Consider the following 27580-nt stretch of genomic DNA (forward strand, 5'->3'; position numbering starts at 1 on the left):
AGAACAGTGTCCACAGCATACTAGCATGGTCCCCACCTTGAAAATCTGAAAGGGCTATGCCTACCTAACCTAACACTTTATAGCACTGTCCTGAAATCACAAACTGCAATTACCACACAGCAGGCTGCATGCAATTAGTAAATGCTGGCTAACAATTGGTGCAGAGGCCATCACATGCACATGTGCATATCCCTACAAAAGCAGCCTGTACTCCCAGTCCACACATGCAATACTTTCATTGCAACATCCGGAGGGAGAGACAGAGAGAGAGAGAGAGAGAGAGAGAGAGACAAAGAGACAAAGAGACAAAGAGACACAGAGAGAGGTACCAAAAAAAAAACAATAAAAACCAGCAAGCTAACCAGCAGCAGGCCACCAAGCAGCAAGCCATCACAAACAGCAGTGACAAACAAACGTAATGTAAACTAATAATCTAATAGTCTACATACTGTGAACCCTCCATATGTGTTAGCAGTCTGTATCTTTAAATATATATATATGAAGATATGCATAGGGCAGGGGACATACTGCAACTGTTAGTGAAGGCTGGACATACATATGTATTTGAAGGTTGCTATGTGCACATATCAATGTAGGTTGTAGTGCAACGTACAATGTAGGTTGTACAGTAATGGATGTTTAGCAGTATGTTAGTGTGCGTATTCGTATGTGTAAATAAAAAGGTATATATATATATATATATATATATATATATATATATATAATATGCATATATGTATACATAGATAGGGATGTATAAATAGATAGACATATATAGATAGATAGAATATGTATATACATATATATGTAATAGACACACACATATATAGATATATAGATACATACACATATACAGACAGATATGAATGTCTAGAGATATGTATGTATATGAATATCTCTCTCTCTCTCTCTCTATATATATATATATATATATATATATATATATATATATATATATATATATATATATATATATATATATATATATATATATATATATACTAAGAGAGGCACATGTGTGCAGATGTATTGCAACAGGTGCCTGGTGACAAAGGCATGGACTGAACACCAGTGTGGATACTGGAGTACCATACCCCATTCCAAAACACTTACACCACTAACCACCACATAGGTGGTTGCCTGCCTACTACGGATGTGTCAGGAGGGAACATGGGAAACAAGTGTACAATAGCCTCCCCTTTGATATTCACAGTGGCACACTAGTCTTGTAATACCTGTACATGGTACGTGTCAGCACAAATGGTGTGTCAGCTAGGGAAATGTAGGTCACTGTACCCCTCTACACCAAACAATGTCCTACACGGTATGTACCTCCCATGACAACTACAGAAAGGGAGAAGGACACAGTCATACCTAACAAACAGTGATAATGCCGCCCTCAAACACATTACCTATGCAGAGTGACTGACAAAACCACAGATAGAGTGCCTTTCATACTACCTACACAGAGGTTACCACTGCTGGATATACATAGTTAAGTCACACCCATAACAGTTGTCCAACAACCATGGTAACACCTCACAATATCCCCAGCCTAAATGACCTATGTCTGTCATCCTTGGCACCGCAGTAAAGAACACATGGTGGAGGTACAGGTTCCTACCCACAAATAAGCCATACCCTGGAGTAAACCACCCAGCATTAAGAAGCAAGGCTCCTCATTAGTAGATGTCAGACATACCCCTGTTGAATGTTATGCAGATAGGTAATATGCCATATGAGTCACCCTGTGTAACCATTTGACAGTAGCAAGTACAATCACATTACATGTGTCCCAAGGGGCAGGGTAGCATAACAGTATGCTGCTGTAGGCCAAGGGCCAATAGCATACTACCTACCTATGACACAATGCACACACACATGTACTCATTGCAATACCAACTATGTGAGGTGGAATGAGTGTGCCACTGACTGTGTGCAAGGTCTGTAATGGTGTGATTGCTCAGCATGACTTTGTGTCTGTCATGGTAGGGTGTGTCCTTGGTGTGAGGCCAGAGAAAGATGTGTCAGGTATTGGGATACAAACATACTACATTGCCATATGTTGTGCTGTGGTTCCCTGTATGTGACTGCGGTGTAGTTAGGGTATGGCAACAAAGACTAGGGTGCATTACCAGTGAAATTTCTACTGTTCATTGCATGCATTGCATGGGTTGACAATGTTCCCCATCCATTACCTTGACACAAACCCCCAGTGTGAGGTTGTGCATTGGACCTCAAACAGTGTGCCGACTGCTGGAGTATACTAGTTTGTTCTATGGAGTGTGCCAGGCACTGTCACACAGTTGTTGGCTGAGCACTGATATGTGGTCATTTACATGTGTATCCCCCAGTAGACAGACAGATGGTATATATGGCAGTTCAGTGATATCACTACATTAGAGTATTATGTGTGCCATATCACTTGCTCACATATTTTTCTTTTCCTTCCAGGGCGATGGTGCACCAGCACAACCCCATGTACTGTGCTGCAGAGGAAGAGGAGATACACCAGAGCCTGGTGTGGGATTTTGCCACACTCTTTTCCCGCACCAGCCAGAACCAGCAGGAGAGGGCTGCACTGTGGCAAGACCTTGTCCATCGGGTAAATGACATAGGCATGCATATCCGGACATATGAGCAGGTACGCCATCACTACAGTGATTTAATTAGAAATGTCCGTCAGCGTGCGTCTGACATCCACAGGCAACAGTTTGCCACAGGTGGTGGGGCGGCTATACACCCCCCTCACCAGACTGGAGGGGCTCCTCCTAAGTGTTGTGGCTCCAGCCCAACAACAACAACATCCGCAAGACATGTATAATGATGGAGGCTGGAGCCACCCAGCATGTGGACTTGGAGCGTGCAGGTAACATGCCATATCTATAGTTGACTGTTCTCTACACTGGTAGTTTATGCATGTGTGAGGTGTGTACTGTGTTTGTAGCTGTTATCCTGGTAATCATTGTGCAAGAGTGATATTCTCAATATCAGCAGTAGTAATAATACCCTCAAACAGTATTGCTATGTGTTTGATTGCAGGTGTGTTTGTGTCTGTGTGTTTGTATCTCATGTACTGAGGAGTGTGCATGTGTGCATGTGTGCATGTGCGCATGTGTGCATGTGCCCATGTGTGCATGTGTGCATGTGTGCATGTGTGCATGTGCCCATGTGCCCATGTGTGCATGTGTGCATGTGTGCATGTGCCCATGAGCCCATGTGCCCATGTGCGCATGTGTGCATGTGCCCATGTGCGCATGTGTGCATGTGTGCATGTGCCCGTGTGCATCTGTGGTAACATTGTGTACACATTGTAAACTGTGTTTCCTGTCTTCCTCTCACAGGTTCTGGTGTTGCTCTGGTGGTGTGCTGCAGGGAACCTGAATCCACTGCTGGGGATAGTGATAATGATGATACCTGTGTAATGGCACAGGGAGGTGTTCCAGGGTCCATTGTTGGTCAGCCAATCGACAGTACACAGCAGTCAACCCCATCAATGCGCACAGTCATCCTGCCAATACATCCATTGTCACCAATGACCCTAGGTGATGGACAGCATACAGTGGGCATTGACCAGGGTAATGTGGTATCAGTGGCACATGCATCCCCTCACAGCAGCCATGGCCAGAGTCCTGACATGGTACCACACAGGCAGATGTCCAGGGGTTCTTGTGGGAGCATCCTTGGTCGTACTGCCCCTGTCAGACGTGCCCACAGAGGTCTTTCAACCTCAGCTATGTTCCGGGCTGTAATGCAGACACAGTCACGTATGGAACGGTACACCAGACAGCGTCTGAGGGAGCTGAGAGCACATTGCACTGCTATGAATGACACTATGTGTAACGTTGTGGCTGCCATCCGTAATTTCACCGAGGTCATTGACAGATGTTGGGGGGACACATTAGATCTGTTCCACAACTACATGTCCATGAGCCAGGGCAATGCAGGACGGTTGAGGTGTCGACGTGGACGTATGCCAGCAACATCAGCAGCTGGCAGTCGTCACGGACGACAACAAACCCGCGGCTGCTCCCATAATGCCAGTACCAGCCCCAGCAATGCTGGGTCTCTGCTGTCATCAGACCACCCTAGGAGACCACGTGCACGTGGCTCTGGACAGTCCCAGCAGGGACATGTCTCCAGTCATCAACCAACTCCTTCTGATGACAGTACCCAGTCTGGCTTAGTACCTGATACTGTCTGTAGCACCCCTGCCAGGCACAGGTACCGTGTCCGTGGCCAGAGACAGTGATCTGTATGACCTGGCAGGTACAGTCTGTGGCTGTCCACAAACACCCATATATGGCAGCCACGAGGTGGAACTGTGTGCATGCACACACACATGCATAATGCTAACACCTAGGGCTAACACATACACACACACACACACCGCATCAACATTGCCCCATCTTGTACTGTTGTCCCTCACTAACACACACACACATACATGTCGATTGGTTGTATTAGTGGCAGACTCAGGCATACAAAGTACACACCCTGTGCATATGATGAAACTGTGCCACCTCCTGCAATCTGTAACATTGATGCAGGAACAGGTTAACATGGTGCTGATGCACAGGGTGACTACATAGAAGTGTAGTAATATTATCATGTTGTCAACAGTACAGTGTAATGATATCATTGTGGGTATATCCCAGCATGCCTGATGCATTAACAGTATGATTGTCATTGTATTGTTTGGTACACCCCTATTAATTACCATAGTGTAATGTCTGCACATCTTTGCATTCTGGTGGTAAGACTGAAAACAGAAGGCCACCTACATAGGTAGCACAGGGGATAAGAAAATGGAAGTAATGATACTCAATGATGGACATGTAAACCGCAAGATGCATGCAGTCAAAACTCTACTCTGCATGGAGAATGTTGATATCTGTGCAGTAATAGACAACAGGTTCAAGACTCCCAAGAGCACCCTAGCACTACCAGGTTACACCTCGTACCATGCTTGACAGCCCCAAAACACAGAACTAACTATGACAGGAGGGTGAGTCTCATTAAATGTCAAGGATACTGTGGTGGCAGGACAGGTAGCTTACATCCTTCTAAGTTGGGAACTGCTGATTGAGGGCTCAGTGTCTGTTATTCTAAATGTGTATTAGTTCTGGTTTAAGCACTTGAGCTTCAGGCCAGTTATTTTACATTACGAAGGCTCATGGTCTGCACTCTTGTGGGAGGAGAGGCTGGACTCTGCCCATCTGAGCTGGGAATTTCTGGCTAAAGGCTTATAGTGCCAGCATATTTGAACTGTTTCTTACTGAAATTGGTACACCTTGTTTGCTGTAGCATAGACTAGATCCAGGCCTGCTGAATGTAGCTTTGTTTGTATGCTTGTTTGCTTATTATTTCCCTGAAACACTAATTCCACCTGAAATGCAGCTTTACAGCACCTCTGTGGATCCCTAGTGACATCTGCATTTCTTACTGTACTTATTTCCTTGTTTCACTTGAAAGAAAGTTACTGTTTGTCATTTTTGCATTTAAGTTACCTGTAACACATTGCATTTGAGTTACCTGGCACTTGATCACTAAAGCATTTATATATGCCAGCACTAACAAATTAAAAGCACTACACCCTCACAAACTCACCTTGAGTACCTTGTTCCCCATTGGCCCTTTTTGTTGTCAATTATAAAGGAATTCCCAATACTATTCTAGCATGTCCAAAGGTCAGTTGTCAATCTCCTCTCCGGTCCAGCTGGTGAATCTGGGAATCTTGAGGCAATGTTACAACTGCCTCATGTACACAGACAACCCTCTCCTCCTCCCAACAAATTCCAACACATGTGAGAGATGCAACCATATAGCCAAACTGGAGGCTAAGCTCTCTCAACTCAGTACTGGCGAAACCTGTCAGGAGGAGAAGGAAACCACAGTCACTACAATTCCAGTCTCACATAGACCTACCACGACAGCAATCCAAACACATAAACACACGAAAACATACTCGAAGTCTCTAAATAAAAATCTGCCTAAGCAGCAGACACCTCCAAAGCAGACACACAAGCAACCGCTACCCCAGAACAAAACACGTGCAACACATAGCTCACAAAGCCAGTGTGCCGAACAGTCACAGCCCTTAAGGCTAAACAACACACCTGATACACTTGTAATAGGTGCCTCTATCGTCAGGCACACTGACGTCCCGCTCACCAGGCTGAACAAGGAGAAGGTCATGGTGAGATGCCTGTTGGGAGCTATGATCCGCCACATAACACAAGCACACAGGTCACTCCAAGGCATGTACAAATATGACTCAGTCATTGTCTATGCCAGTGTGAATGACCTGAGACGTACCTCCCTGGACTACATGATAAGAGACATAGAGGAGCTCTCTGAGCAGGTGGCCCAGGCTGGTATGACCCTGACCTTGAGTAGCATCTTACCCTCACCAAGAATGATGCCACAATATGAAGACAAGATGATCAATTTCAACAATTGGCTTAAGTTTCGGTGTCATTCAAAGGGGATCCAATGCCTGTCAGCCTGGGATGACATGCTCGACAAGCCACGATGCTTTGCTAGGGACAGCTTGCACCTGTCACCCCTGGGCTTTCGGATATTGGCAAAAGCTCTTGCTACCTCCATAGTGCCTTTTTTAGGCAAGGCTCAAAAGTCAAAACCAAGTCAAAACCACCTCCATAGGTATCACAAGGGATAGGAAACTAATAGTAATGCTACTCAACGCCAGTGTAAACCTCAAGATGCATGCACTGGAAACTGCCCTTAGCATGGAGAACATCAATATCTGTGCAGTAACAGAATCCTGGTTCAAGGCTCCCGAGAGCACCCCAGCACTGCCAGGTTATACCTCATACCATGCTTGTCGGCCCCAAAACTTGCACCAAACCAGAACAGGAGGGGGAGTATCAATATTCGTCAAAGATACCCACACCTCCAGGTTGGTGGCACAGCACGAAGCATCAGAGACTATCCATGTGCAACTAACAGTGGGTAAAATTGCCTTCCAGTTCATAGCCTGGCACCACCACCCTCCCAAACCCAGGAACCCCACTTGGCCTTCCTGAGAACACTGGAAATATGAAGGTCTCTCCAAACACCATTATATTGGTGGACTGCAACTACCCAAACATAGACTGTGAGCATTACTCTAGCTCCAACACCCTAGCTCAAAGGTTCCTAGCACTTATACACTCAAATGCTATGGAACAACTTGTTACCACTCCCACAAGAGGGAGAAACACACATGACCTGTTCATCACCAACATGGGGACTCTATGCTCCAGACCAGAAGTGTACCCCTCACTGGTAAGTTCAGACCATAAACTAATCTCACTGGATATTCACATCCCAACCCCACCCCCTGCCCACAAAACCACAGTGTAAAACTTCTCTACAGCAAATTCCACACCCCTCAAAACAGGTGGAATCCTTCAAAGCCCCCTAGCCTGTGGAAAATACGGCCCAGACCACAGAATCCTTTATAAACGCATTCTATGAACACCTTCAGGAATGCATGGATCATGCAATCCCAAATAAAAACAAGACTCAATCCTACAAAGGCAGACATCCTGTCTGGTGGACCACAGCCATAAACAAACTATACAATAGAAGGAGGAAGCTACTACATGATAGAGCAAAATCCCAAAAAGGGGAGGCATCATGTTCAGTGTTAGCAAAATACTACGGGCACTCATAAAATCATCTAAGGCCAGCTTCGAGAGAAGAAATGCACAGGACACTAAGGATAATCACAAGGCTTTCTTTAGTTATGTTAGGAACCTGGGTGGGAATTCCCAGATATGCTCAGAATTAGTCCAAAATGACAAAAAACTACACCGAACCCACAGACATTGCCAACATCCTAGATGACAGGTTCAGCGCAACCCCCCCCTCCCCACCAGAAGGGCAAATATCTATCCCAGCAGAGTGCTGCCCACCTGACATCTCAGATGCTCAGGTAAGAGCTGCCCTCTCCAAAGCAAATAACACAGCATCAATGGGACCAGGCTGCATCCTACATGAACTCCAAGATGAGCTAAACCCAAACATAAAACTACTGTTCAATCTCAGCCTTACCACAGGTTATGTACCCAAAGAGTGGCGTACAGCAACAGTGGTCCCTCTACACAAAGGTGGTGCCTCAACGAATCCTGGAAACTATCGCCCCATAAGCCTGACTAGCTTGGTCTGCAAAGCTATGGAAAGGATAATCTTGGACCTCATACATAAAGATATTGGGGACCTACAGACACTGGATCCTACCCAGTTTGACTTTAAGGGCAGATCCAGCCTCTTAAACATGGTTGATTTCTTTGAAACAGTCACCAAGGCCATTGACAAGGGGAAGGTGGTCCACACAGCCTACCTGGACCTAACAAAAGCCTTTGATACAATACCCCACTCGGGCATTATAGATAAGCTCACCAGCTTAAATATACACCCCTATGTCACTAGATAGGCTGCAAACTGGCTCAAGGACAGAACCAACATGGTTAGAATTGCTGGAGCCATGTCAGACTCCAAACCAGTTACAAATGGCATCCCACAAGCCTCATCTGGGACCTCTCATGTTCGGTATATATGTCTCGGAGGTACAGGCCAACAAGGAAGGACTGTGGCTGACCAAGTTCGTGGATGACTGCAAACTGGGCACTATAATTGACTCTCCAGCCGACACAACCATCCTCCAAAAGGGCCTCATAGAAACAGACAACTGGTGCCAGAGCCATGGCCTCAAGCTAAATGCCACAAAGTGTATAGTCATCCCCTTTGGCAAAAACAAAGTGGCCACAAATTACCACATAGGTGGTAATCCATTACGTACGGAAGAAGTAATTAGGGACATGGGGACCGAAGTTGATAGCAATCTCTCATTTGACGACCACATGGCCAAAGTGGTTAGAAAAACATTTTATATACCCCACCTAATCATGACAGGATTCACATCTAGATCAGGGGAGGTCATCGTGCCTCTTTACTCATGCCTCATCAGGACCATAATTGAGTACAATGCCCCTTTTGGGATTTACCTTACCAGACACCTGCAGCAACTGGAAAGACCCCAAAAGTACCTCACCAAGAGGATCAAAGGGCTCAAACAGATGCCATATGCTGCCCGGTTAACATAACTCCATACTCAGTGGCATACCGCCTGCTCAGATGTGATCTGTGCCAGACGTATAATGCCATGTCCAACCCGGAAGTAATGGACATGCTGCACCTCAGAAAATCCAACTCTCATCGAGCTTTTCGCTCGAGAGATTTGAATCTCAGCACTGACATCAATAGGACATGCTGAAGGGACAGATTCATAACCCAGAGGCTCCCTTCACTCTATAATAAAATCCCAGTCCAGGTTAGGCAGAGTCCCTCATTGACTCTCTTCAAGAGGAATCATGTTGAGTGGATGGGGGATCGTAGGTGTACCCCGGGTATCACTTCTGTGTCAATGTTAGACAGAGGCACAGTATACTAACCTCAGAAAAGGGCATAGCAACATTAATCTAAAATAGGTGGTGAAAGCCAAACACACTCTGGCTTGGCTTATAAATGCCCTAGGGCAGATAGTCTAGTATGAACCTATGAACCTATGAACCTATGTACCTATACCCACACTCCCAGGTTGTTGCCACAGTGTGACGCATCACAGACTATCCACATGCAACTAACAGTGGGTTAAACTGACTTCCAGTTCATAGCCTGCTACGGACCACCCTCCTAAACTCAGGTAACACACTTAGCCTACTTAAGAATGCATGAATATCTGCAGGTGTCTCCAAACAACAATATATTGGGCAGCTTCATTTACCCACACATAGACTGTGAGCATTACTGTAGCTCCAACACCCTAGGTGAAAGGTTCCTAGAATCCATACACTCAATTGCTATGGAACAACAAGAGGGGAAAACATGCTGCACCTGATCATCACCAACATGTGGACTATATGCTCCAGACCAGAAGTGTATCCCTCGCTGGTAAGATGACACCATAGACTACTCTCACTGTATATTCACATACCAAACGCAGCCCCTGCACAGAAAACCACAGTCAAAAAGTTGTGTAATGCAAATTCCATGTATTCACATGAGGCAGGCTTCAGACATGGGAACTATTTAAGGTCACAGGTACATATGTCTATGTGGCACACACATACCTCATGTGTGCATTGACATTACTGATATAATCTATGTCATACAATATTAATGGCAACACCTCACACACATGGACAAACTGTGTGACAAAAACACACATGGCATTTGTAGGATTCAAACCCCTACCTAACTATGTTATGACATTTGAGAGAGACATATTAGCAGAGTGTGTATTTGCATTACTGGGAGGTTTTCCTTCTCCTGCTATACTTATAGGGTGCTGACATCATCAGTGTTTAGAAAGAGGAATGTGCATCTTGTAGTGTGTTTTTCTAGTTGCCAAAAGGGGCATTTCTTTCACACAGATTTGCACACACACTAACCCCCCTCACCCAAATACGCTAAGCATTTGCAGAATTCAAACCCCTACCTAACTATGTTATGACACTTAAGAGAGATGCATGAGCAGAGCGCACTATTCGCATTACTAGGAGGTTTCCTTTCTCCTGCTATACTTATAGGGTGCTGACATCATCAGTGTTTAGAAAGAGGAATGTGCATCATGTAGTGTGTTCTTCTAATTGCCAGAAGGGACATTTCTTTCACACACACTAACCCCCCTCACCCAAACACACTGAACAGTTGCAGGATTCAAACCCCTACCTAACTTTGTTATGACAATAGAGCGAGATGAATTAGCAGAGCTCACTATTCGTATTACTGGGAGGTTTCTCTTTTCCTGCTATACTTATAGGGTGCTGACATCATCAGTGTTTAGAAAGAGGAATGTGCATCATGTAGTGTGTTCTTCTAATTGCCAAAAGGGACATTTCTTTCACACACACTAACCCCCCTTACCCAAACTGAGCATTTGCAGGATTCAAACCCCTACCTAACTATATTATGACACTTAAGAAAGACACATTAGCAGAGCGCGCTATTCAAATTACTGGGTATCTGTTATTCTCTTGCAGTATTTATAGGGTGCTGACATCATTATTCATAAAGAGGTATGTACATCTATTACTATCTGTCAGTTAGGGGGATAGCATATATATGCATTAACAGCCACCTACTTCAGGGTCAGATATGCACATCAGCACTGCCAGGTTATGTTTTATACCATGCTTCGTGACCACAGGACCTGTAACCCACAACACAACCAGTTCAGACCACCCCTCCCATATCCAGGAAACACACTTTGCTTCCCTGGGAATAGTGTAGGATATGAAGGTGTTCACATACACCATTACAGTGGTTAACTTCAGGTACAGGTATATTGTGTGGGGGAACTACTCAGGCCTCAACAACATCACCCTACAGCCACTACAATTTGTGAATCCATGTGCTATGGCAGGACCACTCACCACAGCTACTAACGGCAATACATATTGGACCTGACCATCTGCAACATGGGGACTCTATGTTCCACACCAGAGGTAGACCACCATTGTTAATATCTGACCATACCCAACTTTCCCTGGACATCCATATCCCATCCCCACCCCCAGGCAAGGAAGTCACTGCAAACAAAGTATTTATCAAAAGCAGACTTTGCACTTGTGAAGACTGGGGTGGAAGACTTCAAAGGACCCATGCTGGGGGATTATACAGGCCACTCTGCATAATCCTTGACAACTGCATTCTATGAGCATCTGGAAGGTTTGCATTGATCATGCTATCCCAAATAAACCCAAGACTCCTCCACAACAGGAGACCTGTCTGGTGTACACCAGCCATATATAAGCTGTACAACAGAAGGCGGGAGCTAATGCATTACAGAGCAATATCCCACAGAGGGAGGATGTCTCTGAACAGTATTGGCACAACACTTCAATCCCTCAAAATCATCATGTCAAAGTGTTGACAGTGAAATTGTCCAGACACTGCAGATAAGGCTCCCCTCAGTCTGTAATTGACGCCCAATTACTTTTATAAGTCCTCGTCAACCCTCTTCCAGCAAACACCAGCCACATGGATGTGACATTGCAAATTCAACCCCTTGGATGTCCACTGTGTTCCTGCTTGACGGAGGCACAGCACACTAGCCTTAAATGGTGCCTTCTGTGACCTACTTTACAGAGGCACAGTAGCCTACTGTACTGGGGAGGCAGGCGCCAAGCACACTCTGGCTAAGCTTGTATTCCCTAGGGCAAACAGCCTAGTATTGACCTCTACACCCATATGTTTAATTTTCAGATGCACAATATTTGTTGCTGATAAACTGTTTGCAGGTCTTTATTGCCATAGCTTTCCCTGTTTCTATGAACAACTTGTGTGTCTGTGGAAGATGTTTGAATATGAGAGGGATCCACTATTTAACTTATGTCTCTGTAGTCATTTAACTGTGTGCACTGGGCAGATTGCTGTATTGTGGGAGGTTCCTGGATTAACACATACAAATACCAGATATGTGTGGCCAACTGCTAAACTGAGACATGGCCTAAGTGTGTGAGCATGCCCAGTTCAGGCTTTCCATGGCTTGTTGCCTGACATATGTCTCATTTATCAAAGTGTGCGAGCATGCCCAGTGCGAGCTTTCCATATGTTGAAATCTGCAGTCCACCACATTTGTGGTTGTGTGTGAACTTCAACAATATTTCACATTTATAGTTGTGTGTTGGGAGTCATGTTGTGTACTTACTGCCCAACTGTTTTGTGTCTGAACCCAACAGGGATTATACTGTGCCTTCAGGGTTTCCATGGGATAGTTTGCATACAGTTGTCAACATCCTTTCATACTGACCAAACACTGTAATATCGTATAGTGTACTGGTTCAGTACTTTCACTGTGGTGGACAGTATCCTGAGTTTCAGTCCTATCACTGCTTTAAATATTCATAGTGAGCACACCAGACTGGTTAAGGGCCAGTTGTGCACATATGGCCATGTTGCATTTTGTTCAGATATAGACTACTTAAACCAGGCTTGTCCAACATTGGTAGTGTATTCCGCAACTTGGGTGGACATTGACAAACACTAGCTATGTGCCCTAGGCCATTTCTAATGCTAGTCAGAGAGTGTGTTTGTCCTTCAACACACATTGTAACTGGATTTTGCCATGACATATTTCAAGGTTAGTATACTGTGCCTCTGTCTACCCGTGACATAACAGTGATACCCAGGGTAAACCTACCATCTCCCATCCACTCATCAAGATTCCTGTTGAGGAGAGTCAATGAGGGACTCTCTGGCTAACCTGTACTGGGAGTTTACTCAAGAGTGGAGGGAACTTCTGGGTTATGGATCAATCACTACAGCATGTCCTATGTATGTCAGTGCTGGGGTTCAGGTCTCTCATGTGCATAGCTCACTGGCATTCAGATTTTACAAGGTGCAGCATGTTCATTGATTCCAGCTTGGACATGGCTTTATACATCAGGCACAGCTTGCCTCAGGGCGGGCAGTATGGCACTGTGTGGAGCTGCAGTTTGTTTAATCAGGCAACACATGGCATCTGTTCGAGCTCTTTGATCCTCCTAGTGAGGTACTTTTGGGGTCTTTCCAGTTGATGGAGGTGTCTGCTGAGGTACATCCCACAGGGGCCATTGTACTCAATTGTGAGGCTGATGAAGGATGACTGATGAGGCACAATGACCTCCCCTGATCTAGATCTGACTACCTTCATGATTAGGTGGGTATATGGTATGTTTCTGTAACCACTACAGCCACATGGTTGTCAAATGCAAGATATCTATCAACTTGTGTCCCCAGGTTTCTTATTACTTCTAAAGTACTTAATGGGTTAACACCTATGTGGTAATTGGTGGGCACTTACTGTTTATCCACAGGGGATGACTATACACTTTTCTGCAATTAGCTTGATGACATGGCTCTGGCACCAGTTGTCTGTTTCTATGTGGCCCTTTTGTAGGATGCTTGTGTCAGCTGGAGGGTCAGATATGGTGGCCAGTTTGTAGTCCTCTGCAAACTTGTTCAGACACAGTCCTTCCATGTTGGCCTGTACCTATGGGAAATATATACCAAACAAGGGAGGTCCCAGGACCGAGCCTTGTGGGATGCCAGTTGTAGTTGGTTTGTAGTCTGACATGGCTGCAGCATTTCTGACCATGTCAGTTCTGTCCTTGGGCTGGTTTGCAACCCATCTACTGACATAGGGGTTTATATTTAAGCTGGTGAGCTTATCTATAATGAACACGTGGGGTATTGTATGGAAGGCTTTTGCAAGGTCCAGATAGGCTGTGTGGACCACATTCCCCTCATCAATGGCCTTGATGACTGTTTCATATGAGTCAAACATGTTTAAGGGGCAGGATCTGCCCTTAAGAAAGCCACGCTGGGTAGGGTCCAGTGTCTGTAGGTCCCCAATATCTTTATTTCTGAGGTCCATGATGATCCTTTCCATAGCTTTGCAGACCAAGCTTGTCAGGATTCTGGGGTGATAGTTTGCAGTATCCATTCAGGCACCATCTTTGTGGAGAGAGACCACTGCTGCTGTACACTGCTCTTTGGGTACATATCCTGTGGTAAGGCTGAAATTGAGCAGTAGTGTTATTTGGCGTTCCATTCTTCTTGGAGTTCATGTTGGACACAGCCCAGGACACCATCTCGTACCATTGATGCTGTGTGTTTTGCTTTGAAGATGCTGGCTGTTACCTCAGCATCTGTAATGTCAGGGGGCCAGCACTCTGCTGGGATAGATATTTGGCATTTTGGTGGTGGTGGGGGGGTTTGCACTGAACCTGTCAGGTTGGATGTTGGCAATGTGTGTGGGTTTGGTGTATTGTTTGTAATATTTGAGTAATTCAGAGCATATCTGTGAATTCCCACCAAGGTTCCTACCATCAGTTAAGAAAGCCTTGTGATTATCCTTAGTGTCCTGTACAATTTATATCTTCATAGGTTCATAGGTTCATACTAGGTTATCTGCCCTAGGGCATTTATAAGCCTAGCCAGAGTGTGTGTGGCTTTTGCCACCCCTTGCTATGTGAATATTATGCCCATTTCGGGTTTACTTTACTGTGCCTCTGTCTAGACATGACACACTGATGACCCCCCAGTGTAAATCTATGATCTCCCATCCACTTGGCAAGATTCCTGTTGAAGAGAGTCAGTGAGGGGCTCTGCCTAACATGGACTGGGATTCTGTTCCAGAGTGTAGGGAGCCTCTGGGTTATGAATCTGTCCCTCCAGCATATCCTATTTATTTATGTGTTGAGGTTGACATCTCTCGCTCTCGCGGCTCTGATGGATTTGGATTTTCTGAGGTGGAGCATGTCCATTAATTCTGTATTGGACATGGCCTTGTACATCGGGCATACATTGCCTCTGAGTAGGAAGTATGTGACTGCATACAGCTGGGGTGTCTTCAGCCAGGCAGCATATGACAAATGTTTAAGACCCTTTATCCTCTTGGTGAGGTACTTTTGAGGTCTTTCTAACTGCTGCAGGTGTCGGGTAAGGTACATCCCAAATGGGGCATTGTACTCAATTATGGGCCTGATAAGAGAAGAGTATAAGGGCACAATGACCTCTCTTGATGTAGATGTGAATCCTTTCATGATAAGGTGGCCAATATAGAAGGTCTTCCTAGCCACGTTGGCAATGTGAGTGTCACATGAGAGGTTACTGTCCACTTGTGTCCCTAGGTCCCTGATTACTTCTTCCATACGTAATGGATTACCACCTATGTGGTAATTTGTGAGTACCTTGTTTGGTATTTGGAGAGACATTCATACTCTCCAGTGTCTTCAGGAAGGCTGAGTGGGGTTCCTGGGTTTGATAGGGTGGTCTGTAGCATGCTACAAACTGTACAGCAGTTTTGCCTACAGTTAGTTGCACATGGATGGTCTCCGATGCTTTGTGCATTGTCAGTAACCTGGACGTGTGGGTATCTTTGCTGAATATGGATACTCCCCCTCCTTTTGTGGTTTGGTCCAGGTTTTGGGGCCGAAAAGCATGATATGAGGTATAACCTGGTAGTGCTGGGGTGCTCTCAGCAGCCTTGATGCAGGTTTCTGTCACTGCACAGACATCAATGTTCTCCATACTGGGGAGGGCCTTGAGAGCGTGCATCTTGAGGTTTAGACTTCTGACATTGAGCAGCATTACCCTTATGATTTTCCACTTATGTTTTCTAGGGAGGTGGGTTTGTCTTTTCAGCCTTGCCTACAAAAGGAACTATGGAGGTGGCAAGAGCCTTAGCCAATATCCAGACGCCCAGGGGTGACAGGTGCAAGCCATCCCTGGCAAAGCAGCGTGGCTTGTCAAGCATGTCATCCCAAGCAGACAGACATTGGATCCCCTTGGAATGACACCAGTAATTGAGCCAATTGTTAAAGCTGATCATTCTGTGTTTGTACTGTGGCATCATTCTTGGTGAAGGTAGGATGCTGCTCAGGGTCAGAGTCATACCGGCCTGGGCTACATAATCGGAGAGCTCCTCTATGTCTCTTTTCATGTAGTCCAGGGAGGTATGTCTCAGGTCATTCACACCAGCATGGACAATGACTGAGTCATATTTGTACTTGCTTTGGAGTGACCTGTGTGCTTGTGTTATGTGGCGGATTGTAGCAGCCTACAGGCAGCTTACTGTACCCTTTTTCTTGTTCAGTCTGGTGAGCGGGACATCAGTGTGTCTGACTATGGAGTCACCTATTACAAGTGTATCAGGCATGGTGTTTGTCCTTAAGGGCTGTGACTGTTTGGCACACCGACTTTGTGTACTATGTGTTGCATGTGCTATGTTTGGAGGTAGTGGTTGCTTGGGTGTCTGCTTTGGAGGCCTCTGTTGATTTGGTGGATTTTTAATTAGAGCCTCCGGGAATGTTTTTGTGTGTTTATGTCTTTGGTTTGCAGTTGTGATAGGTCTATGTGAGACTGGGTTTGTGGTGTGTGTGGTTACCTTCTCCTCCTGACTAGTTTTGACAGTACTGAGTTGAGAGAGATCAGCCTCCAGTTTGGATAAATGCTTGCATCTCTCACATATATTTGTATTTCTTGGGGGGGGGGTGTCTGTGTACATGGGCCAGGTGTAACATTGCCTCAAGATTCACAGATTCAACATGTTGTAGCTGGCCTTAGTGGATTTTATGAGTGGCCATATTTTATTGCCATAATACTGATCAGGGATTGCTTCCCTTTTTGGGTTTGCTCTATCATGTAGTAGCTTCCTCATTCTCTTGCATGGTTTGGCAATGGCTGGGGTCCACCATGCCAGATGCCTGCATGTATGGAATTGGGTCTTGGTTTTATTTGGGATTGCATAATCCATGCATTCCTGAAAGTGTTCATAGAATGCATTTATAAAGGGTTCTGAGGTGTGGCCCATATTTTCCACAGGCACAGGGCCTTTAATGGATTCCACATCAGTTTGGAGGAGTGCAACATTTGCTTTACACATGTTTTTCACTGTGGTTTTCTGGCCAGGGACTGTGGTCAGGATGTGAATATCCAGTGTGATTACTCTATGGTCTGATCTTACCAGTGAGGGATACACTTCTCATCTGGCCATAGAGTACCCATGTTGCTGATTATCACATCCAGTATGCTTACCCCTCTTGTGGGAGTGGTAAGTTGTTCCTGAGCATTTTGGTTTATGAATTGTAGGAACCTTTGGCCTAGGGTGTTGGAGCTAGAATAATGCTCCCAGTCTATGTTTGAGTATTTTCAGTTACCCAATATAATGTTGTTTGGAGAGCTTGATATTTTCATGTGTTCCAACGTAGGCCAAGTGCAGTTCCTGGCATTAGAAGGGTAGTCTGTAGCAGGCTACAAACTGGGAAGAAGTTTTAGCCACTGTTACTTGACCATGGATAGTCCATGCTGCTTCTTGTTGTGGTACCAACATGGGGGTGTGGTTATCCTTGACAATTATTGCTAGTCACCCTCCTTTTGTAGTTTGTTCCATGTTTTGGGGCTGTAAAGCACGGTATGAGGTGTAACCTGGTAGTGTTAGGGTGCTCTTGTGAGCCTTGACCCAGTTTTCTGTTACAGAACAGATATCAACATTCTCCATGCTGAGGGGAGTTTAGACTGCATGCATCTTGCAGTTTAGACTTCTGGCATTGGGTAGCATTACGTCTAGGTTCTTATCCCTTGTGATACCTATGATGGTGGGTTTGTGTTTTGAGCCTTACCTGTTCAAGGCATGGCGGGGGTGACAACAGCCTTTGCCAGTATCCAAAAGGCCAGGACTGATAGGTGCACAACATCCCTAGCAGGTGGAGCATTGTGTCTTGCTCAACATGTCATCCCAGGCTGGCACGCATTGGATCCCCTTTGACTAACAGCAATACTTAAGCCAATTATTGTAATTGATCATCTCGTCTTCATATTGTGGCATCATGCTTGATGAGGGTAGGATGTTAGTCAGGGTCATCAAGTTTGCATATACTACATGGTGTTACATTGCTTAACACATGGCAATCATGCCTCAGGTGGTGCTGCAGGGCTGTCTATGTTGGATGCACATACTACACTCCCTGTACATTTTTGAAAGCAGGTTGTGTCAACTTAGGCATCCCTTTTACTATATGTGTGAGTCAGAGAGAGGTATCATTTCCAGGGTTCCTACTGAGCCAGTGTATGTGCTATGCGTTGCCGCTTTGCCAAGGCCAAGGCATACTGGGCATGCCTCCTTCTGCCTACTGGGGCAGGCTCAAGTTGTTCCTCCTCCGAGTCACGCTCTGCCTGTGATTGGCTTGGCAATGGTGGGGGGCTGTTTGGCCCAGCCCTATGCTGGTCCTGCTGCAGCTGTTTTCACAGAATCATATTATGTAGCATAGCACATACCATGACAATTTGGGTACATGTAGTTGGTGAGTACTGCAAAGCTCCACCAGGTGTGTCCAGGCACTGGAACCATGACTTGAGCAGCCCAAACACACACTCGATTACATTTCGTGTTTGTGCGTGTGCCTCATTATGGCGTTCTTGTTCAGGTGTGTGTGCATTTCTGATGGGTGTCATCAGCCACGGCTCCAGTGCGTAGCCAGCATCCCCCACTTAGTGACCATGTGGGATGTCCCCATTGGCAAATGTCTGGTACAGCTGCGTCAAATGCCAGATATGGGAATCATGGTAGCTTCCAGGGCAGCCAGCACACACATTCATTATTATGCCCTGGGCATCACACATGACCTGGCAGTTGATGGAGGGGAAGCCCTTGCGGTTAATGTAGGCCCTACCCCGCTCACCAGCTGGTGCTTTGATACGTATATGCGTGCAGTCTATTGCACCCACTACCTCAGGGTATTCTGCTATTTGCTGGAAGAGACGCATATTGCTGGCCAATACCTCACGGGAATTGGGGAAATATACATGATCACTGACATGTGCTGACATGGCATCCAGGAACTGGTGCAGTACCCTGGATGCTGATACCTCTGATATCCCCATCATATCACCAGTTGGTCTCTGTAAGGTACCTGTTGCTAGTATTCTTAGGCCAACACATATCTTGGTTTCCACTGGGATGGGTTCCCCTCTGTTGGTTCTGTGTGTGAGGCGTGGCCTGCACAGCTCAACAATTTGCTGTAGGAGGTCTCTGTCCACTCTATAGCGCTCCACTACCTCCAGCTCATGTAACCCCTGGTAGGTGACCCTGGGCCTGTACACTCTTCTCTGTCTCCTCACTATGGGTTGTCCAGCAGCATTTATATAGTCACCACCCTCAGCAAGTTGCATATGTCTTCTTATAACAGCTATGGCAGCCCCTAGCATTTTTGGTCTGAGTGAAGCTTTTTCAGTTTTCACTTCTAATAGCTTACTCCTCTGTTGCAGTGTCTTTTGAGAGAAACATTCTGCACTGTTGTTTGCAGAGTTTTAAGTGCTGGGCTGGGCTACTGTTCTGCCTGTGTAATTGCCTTCTTCTGATTGTTTTCACCTGCTAGCTCTGCCAGTAATCCCTGCTAGCTTCCTACTATTTCTCATGCTTCCTTTTTCCCTTCTGTTTCCTCAGGGGGGAGCGATGCGCATACCAGCAAAAACACGCTCACAGCGGCTAACACGCGCGCACACATGCTTAGACGGACTAGAATCTGCTTATTCGGGTTAAAACCCGCGCACACCAGCGCAAACAGGTTTACAGGTGTTTAAACAGACTCCTACATGCTTACTCTGCCTTAAACGCACGCACTCTAGCTTACTCGTGCCTAGCAGCACGTGCACGCGCGCATGCACGCCCTGCAAGAAACTTTGGTGTTATCCATAGTGTACACCTTCCATTTCTTGGCTTTCCCATGCCTACTTGTTGACACTCCTCTTTCCATGATGTGTGACTGACATCTTTCACATGCCACTGTGCTCCAATGAGCTGCATTTCTTTCATACATTCCCCCCTGTGACGTCACCTATCTCCTACTCTGTTACTCCCCCTTATCCTACTCCTACACTGCACGGAATGTGCTCATTTCCTATGTAACAGTACGATTCACTATCCTACCACTCATTTACATAGGATTGCCTGCTAATGCTTAGTTACATGTCTTACACTCAGCTTCCCCCCTTAGCAATCCCTACTCGGTGGCCATTTTGTTTTAGCCTGCTATTCCCTTCCATTGTAGTTTAATTTTTTTATTTTTCTGTTTTTTTATAGTGCAGCCCGTTTGCGCGGCGCTGCGCTGCATTTAAACATCGGAGATCGGCAAAAAAAAAAAAACATTTTTATTTTATGTTTGCATCGGGGTACGTTGCCAGTGGCCACATATTTGGCCATTGGCATGCTGCCTGGGACATTTGCAACCTTTATTTGGAGCTGACAAGGCTCCATTATGTTATTTGCAGAATGGTACTCAGTTATCAACTGAGTACATTTCTGCAGATAACACGGCTCTTACACGGGCAGGTTTATGCTTCCTTTATTGTGAAATTACCTCATTTGCATGCCTTTCGGCTGCAAGTGAGGTAATTAGCATATCCACATCCTGTCAGTGTAGGAGCCATTTTAGGTGCTCTCTTACAAGCACATACAGGCTGTTCCTGGATCGCGATGGCTGCATGGAGTCTTACACCACTCTTAGACTCCGTGTAAGCCATCGTGAATCCTGCTGACAGAGTTACCGATGAAATTCAAAGTCCAAGTTATTTGGCAAAGGAGAGATTCCAACCTAGACAAACAAAAAAAGCAGGAGATAGTAAGCTAGAGATTTGTTTAGTAGCAATTTCTGAAAGCAAAGCATAAATACTAATACTAAAGAAATACAGTCTACGGATCAAAACCTCATCTGCAACATCAACAGAATGGTTTGGAGGGACAGGTACATCTCGCAAATGTTACCACTGCTCATGAACAGACTCCCCATCCACATAAACAAAGTTCATCCCTGCCCATATTCAAGCTCAGTTTGGATCTATGGATGGGAAACGGAACATTTACCCCAGAACTGCTCCTTGTAGTACTAATGAACCAGAGCTGAGTGGTCTAGTGGTCTAATGCCCTATGCTGTAGTTAATAGACAGATGCAACTCCTAAATGCTTTATCCCAAGCATGGGTCCCCTCACATTATCTATGGTATGAGCTTAGTTATTCTCATTAAGGGTAATATATAATTACTGACCATGGGATGGGTAAGGCCATTCTCTAACCAAATGGGATAGGTTAATTCAAGCACAAAAAAGGAAATTGTCTAAGATTAAAATGTCTCATAAGTTCAGCTAGCCTAGTACTTACCTATGACTCTATAACTCTGATTAAAATTTTCAGTTTTCTAGCTTACTCAGAATCACCCCTTCCAGAACAGATGACGTAGTCAAGCAGAGATGTTGAAAAGCTTGCCATAAATCATCTACAATATCTTGCAAAAAATGAATTTTTATTCTAAAAATTGTTTCTTGAGAGATTAGAGTTTATTTCATTGTACTGTACAATATTAAACTCCATGTGTCTGAACTTTGAACTGACAAATTTATGATACTGCACAAAAGACTGCCCTTATAAATATATATATATATATAGATATATATATATATATATATATATATATATATATATATATACACACACACACAAACATACACACACACAAACATACACACACACAAACATACACACACACACACACACACACACACACACACACACACACACACACACACACACACACACACACACACACACACACACACACACACACACACACACACAAATATAGGTGGAGAACAAATACTGAATGCTACACTTTTCCTTTAAATTTCTATTTTGCCAGGGGTTAAGAAGCCCTGTACCACCATATGTGAGGGGCAAGCCCCAATACCCCCAAATTTACATATACTACCTCTAAGATTGTCATACCTCACAGAAAAGGGAATATTCTGATAAATCTTAGACTAACTGTATGTTTACTAACTTCTGATTTTCTGTTATTCACTCTCAACATTCCAGGACTCAGCACAGTGAGTTCTAATAATTCAAATGTTTACCTCTTAAAATGCAATATATGGTGGTATTAGCAACTACAGCAAATTTTCAACTTAGAAAACTCAAATACTTTAATTAGATTCAAATGAAGCTGTTTATAATGCAGCATATTCATAATTGGCAAGAGAGATCTGGCTTTAAAGAAATGACACAAGTGCCATCTTGCCAACAGAGCTTGTAAAGATGTAAATTATGAAGTAATCACCTTGACAGTAAACAGACCTCTGCTTTTTGCAAGTCTGACTGTGGTCACAGAATGTAGTCCGCATTATTTACAGTTAATGAATGTGTGTGTAAAATATGTCATTGCTGACAAGATTATAGTGAAATTCCTAAAGCATCTTTGAGGGAAACATTGAAAGTTCTAGTTCCACAGCATCAGACAATCCATCATGTGATAAGAGAAAGAGAGAGAGAGAGAGAGAGACTGCCTTTAACAACTTATAGTCACAAAGAAGAGAACTGTTAATTGTAACACCATTTCTTTAAAATATCCTGTTAGCATAAAGGCAGCAAAAAGGAATCTGTACAGCAGTGTGATACAACACTGACAATAAAGTCAACTGGGGTATGTGGTAAAGAGGATAATGCTAACATACCAGAGAGATGGAAGACAACCAAGTTTCCATATATTACAAAGAAATTGGTGTAGCTGATATGCACCATGCGTTGATCAAAGGATCCCAAAGGACTAGTTGCTAATCTTGTATTATGTCTGGAAATTGGAACTACAGGGCATACAAATTCTAAAAGAATCCCATCGGAGACTGTATCAACGCAATACATGTTGTTACAGCAAAGGCATGTAAATTCCAGCATTCACAGCTTCTTTCAACTTCATTACATGAGCAAGAAACCCACCAGCTGTGTTAAATGACTTGCTAAACAAAAATCATTTTGTACAGAGAATAAAATGTGTGCCCAAAGTAATCCAAGAGGACATTTCACTAAAATACAAATGAAACATGAAATCCAGGCAAAAAAAGGTTAACAGCAGACATTAGAGAGAAGACTGTCTTACTAATTTGCATGAGTTATAAGTACATTCCAAAGCAAAGTATAAGTGATTGCTGTCATCTTGAGTGGACTGTACAAGCGTTCTAAGTTAATTCAGAGACATGTTCTGCCACCATTCATGTGCAAAAAAAGAAACTGCAATCATGGTAGCGTTACAGACAGAACATTTTTTCTGCTCTCGCACCTGTAATAAAAATGCAGTTCTTATTAAGTCTAACACAAGTAATGCTGCCTAGTGTTTAATAAAGCTCCAGCTGCACTGAGACAATTCATAAAGTGAATTATATTCCCACAATACTGCATTAATAATCAGGATTTAATTGAGTTAATTCTCACTTGTAGTGTGTGACATAAAATACACATCAGTAAATGTGTGCACTTTCAAACTGTAGGGTATATCAAAACAATATATATATATTTCACTGTCTAGAAATAGACTACAATAACTGGCTAACTAACTAATTTCTTTTTGCTTTTCCCAGTTAGGTGTCGCCACAGTGGAACTCTGGTCCGCTAATGATTGGCAGTGGATTTTTTTTTTTACAGTGCCAAGGTGCCATAATTGGCAATGAAAAAAATAATCATTTGTTCTAATGTCACCAAATCGTCTGTGACATGGTAAAAAAAGGTGTAACTGACCTTATTTGATTGGCAGACACATTTGGCTAAATGATATGCATGTATCACATTCCTTAGCAAAAGGAGTGGTCATTACCTTGTGGACCCTTATGCACTTAAAACCTAAAGGTAGCCTGATTTGAAAAGACAAACTAATACTTTATGGAGTTTAGTTGCTGTCTTGGCCTGCAGAATGCAGAGAGTTTAACTTGACAGCAACAGGGATTAGACTTTCAGACATAATATTCTGTACTGTTTAAAGTACAATAAAGTATTTTTCTGTTTTACTTTATAAATCCAATAAACAACTCCAACGTTGAGCAGAAAAACGACCTTTATAGCAACACAAAGCTTTAAGGTATTACACCCTTTCTCTATGCTTTGAGAAAGGGTGTAATACCTGAAAGCTTTGTGTTGCTATAAAGGTCATTTTTCTGCTCAACGTTGGTGTTGTTTATTGGAATTAATATCACAGCGTTTTGTGTTTACTTTATAAATCAACGGAATATTCACTCTCTGCGCTAAACAAAGTACATTTTTTTCTTGATATGAGTTGCAGTTAGGTACCTAGAAGCGTCATTCCTTTGGGAACTGTGATGACATCATGGACATATTTATGGAATAACTAATAAGTGCTTCAAGTAGTCAGCATGTGTATTATGTATGAAAATATGGCTATAGGGCATCACATGGCACTTTGCAGGATGTGACGTTATTTACTTGTTTCCAAGGTATGTGCAAAATGGCTATAAACAACGAAAACTCAGAGGGCCGGATTCACGAAGGCTTGTACGGAGTCTAAGAGTAGAGTACGACTCCATGCAGCCAACATGTCTGCCGAGCAATCCAGGAACAGCCGGCAGGGGCGTGCAAGAAAGCTCCTAAAACAACTCTTACACGGACAGGGTTAGGTTATGCAAATTACCTCTTTTGCTGCCGAAAGCCACCATGGGGTACCAGTGTTCCACAATAGAGATAAACCCCTCGCTGGAAATATCAGATCATTAAGTAATCACACTGGACATCCACATCCCGCCCCCACACCCAGTTAATGAAACCACTGTGAAGACATTTTCAAAAGCAAACAGCACACTTCCCAAGACCAAAGTGGAAAGTCCCAAAGCCCTCTTGCTATAGGATAATGGTATACAATCTGCCAAACCATTTACAAGTCCATCCTATGAGCATCTACAGGGATGCATAGATCGAGACATCACAAATAATAGCAAGATGCACTCCTCCAAAAATAACAAAACAATATGGTGGTCGTTGCCCATAAATAAGCTAGACAACAGAAGGAGGAAACTAACACCTGATAGAGCCAACTTCACTAAAGGAAAGGCATCACTGATCATTATTAGGATGAAACAATGATCACTCATTAAATAATCCAAGCACAGTTTCTAAAGACAAACTGCCAAGGAATGTAAGAATAGCAACCACAAAGCCTTCTGTAGCTATATCAGACATGTAGGCGTCAACTTCAAATATGCTGTCAGCTACTGAAAAAAGTAATAACATACACCAAACCAACTTTCATTGCCCACACCCAGGGGGACAAGTGCAGTGTAAACTCCCCCACCCCCATCACCCCCAAAGGGTCTGTGTCTATCACAGAAGGATGCAGAGACACAGACGTCATGGACATGCATGTAAAGACAGCCCTCACCAAAGCTAAGAACATAGCATCAATGTGACTGTGAGTTGTCCCATGCTGCGTCTTACACTTGGCCCAAAAGGAACTACACCCTCACCTACATTCACTGTCCAAACTCAAGCATATCACAGGCTATGTACCCAAAGAATGGCATACACTAACAGTCATCCAGCTCCACAAAGGGTGTGCCAAAACAGAATCTGGAAACCATTGCCCAACATGTGTACTCAGCCTGGTCTACAGAGCTATTGAGCAAATCATCATGGAACCCATACACTGAGACATTGGAGATCTCCAGACACTGGACTCTACACAACTTCGCCTTGTTAAAGGCATAGTCTGGCTCCCAAACCTAGTTGACTTATTTAAAACAGTTACCATGAACATAGATGGAGGTGAAAGTAGTCCACACAGCCCACCTGGACCTCACTAAGGGCTTACCACACCATTCCCCACTCCGTCATCATGGATAAGTGTACCAGCTTGAACATAAACAGCTATGTCACAAGATGGGTGGCCAAGTGGCTCACAGATCAAACACACATGTTCATAGTTGCGGGTGCCATGTCCAACTCTAAGCCAGTCACACATGGCATCACACAGGTCTTGGTCCTGGGACCCCACCTGTTCAGTCGATACTGCTCAGAGGTTCAGGCAAGCACGGCAGGTGTAAGGCTGAACAGATTTGCAGATGACTGTAAACTGTGGTCCATAATTGACTGTACAGCTGACACAGACATCCTCCAGAGGTGTCTTACAGAGACAGATACCTGGTGTCAAAACAATGCCCTCAAGCTGAATGGCAAAGAATGCATAGTCATCCCCTTTGGGTAATACAAAGTGCACACAAATTACCACATAGGTGGTAATCCAGCATGTACGGAGAAAGTAATTATGGCCCTGGGGACACAGGTAGATAGTAAACTCACCTTTGATGATCCCATGGCCAAAGTGTTTAGACATTCGTTCAATGTAGGTCAACTAATGTCACCTAATGAAACACATTTCGTATAGTCTGATGATATCACCATCCTACAAATATACCTGTGGAAAAAAAAAACTCCAGTAATATATATAGTGCGTCATGTTAATACATACTGTTCTAGTATCATGAAGTAATGAGCTAGGGGTTTGAATTCTACACTAGGCAACTGTGTGTTCCCTTGAGAACGAGCAACCTTTTAGGAGAGTAGTGAAACACCTCAGAAGTGGTAATCTAACCTTTGTCAAGTCTGATGATGTCAGCATCCTACAAGTAAACCTGTGGAAAATAAAACTCCCACTAATTTGGATAGTGCGTCATGTTGATGCATACTCTTCTAGTGTCATTAGGTAGGGGTTGGAATCCTGCACCGAGCAACTGTGTGTGTGTTCTCCTTGGGGAAAGAACAACGTTCTAGAAGTAGAGAAACACCTCAAAAGTGGTAATATAACCTCTGTCAAGTATGCTGATGTCAGCATCCTACAAATATACCTGTGAAAAGAATACTCCCAGTAATCCATATAGCATGTTGTGTTGATGTATACTCCTCTAGTATCTTGAAGTAGTTAGGTAGGGGTTTGAATATGCCCTGAGTAATTGTGTGTGTGTCCCTTGGGAAAGAACAGCCTTTTAGGAGAGGAGTGAAACGCCTTAAAAGTGGTAATGTAACCTTTGTCAAGTCTGATGATGTCACCATCCTACAAATATACCTATGGAAAAGAAAACTGACAGTAATGTGCATAGCGCGTCGTGTTAATGTGTACTCCTCTAATATCATGAAGTAATTAGGGTAGGGGATTGAATCCTCCACTTGATGAGTGTGTGAGCTGTATGTGTGTGACAATGTGT

Source organism: Protopterus annectens, chromosome 2.part0, assembly GCF_019279795.1.
Source record: "Protopterus annectens isolate FY-2018-M chromosome 2.part0, PAN1.0, whole genome shotgun sequence".
Lineage (NCBI taxonomy): Eukaryota > Metazoa > Chordata > Ceratodontiformes > Protopteridae > Protopterus > Protopterus annectens.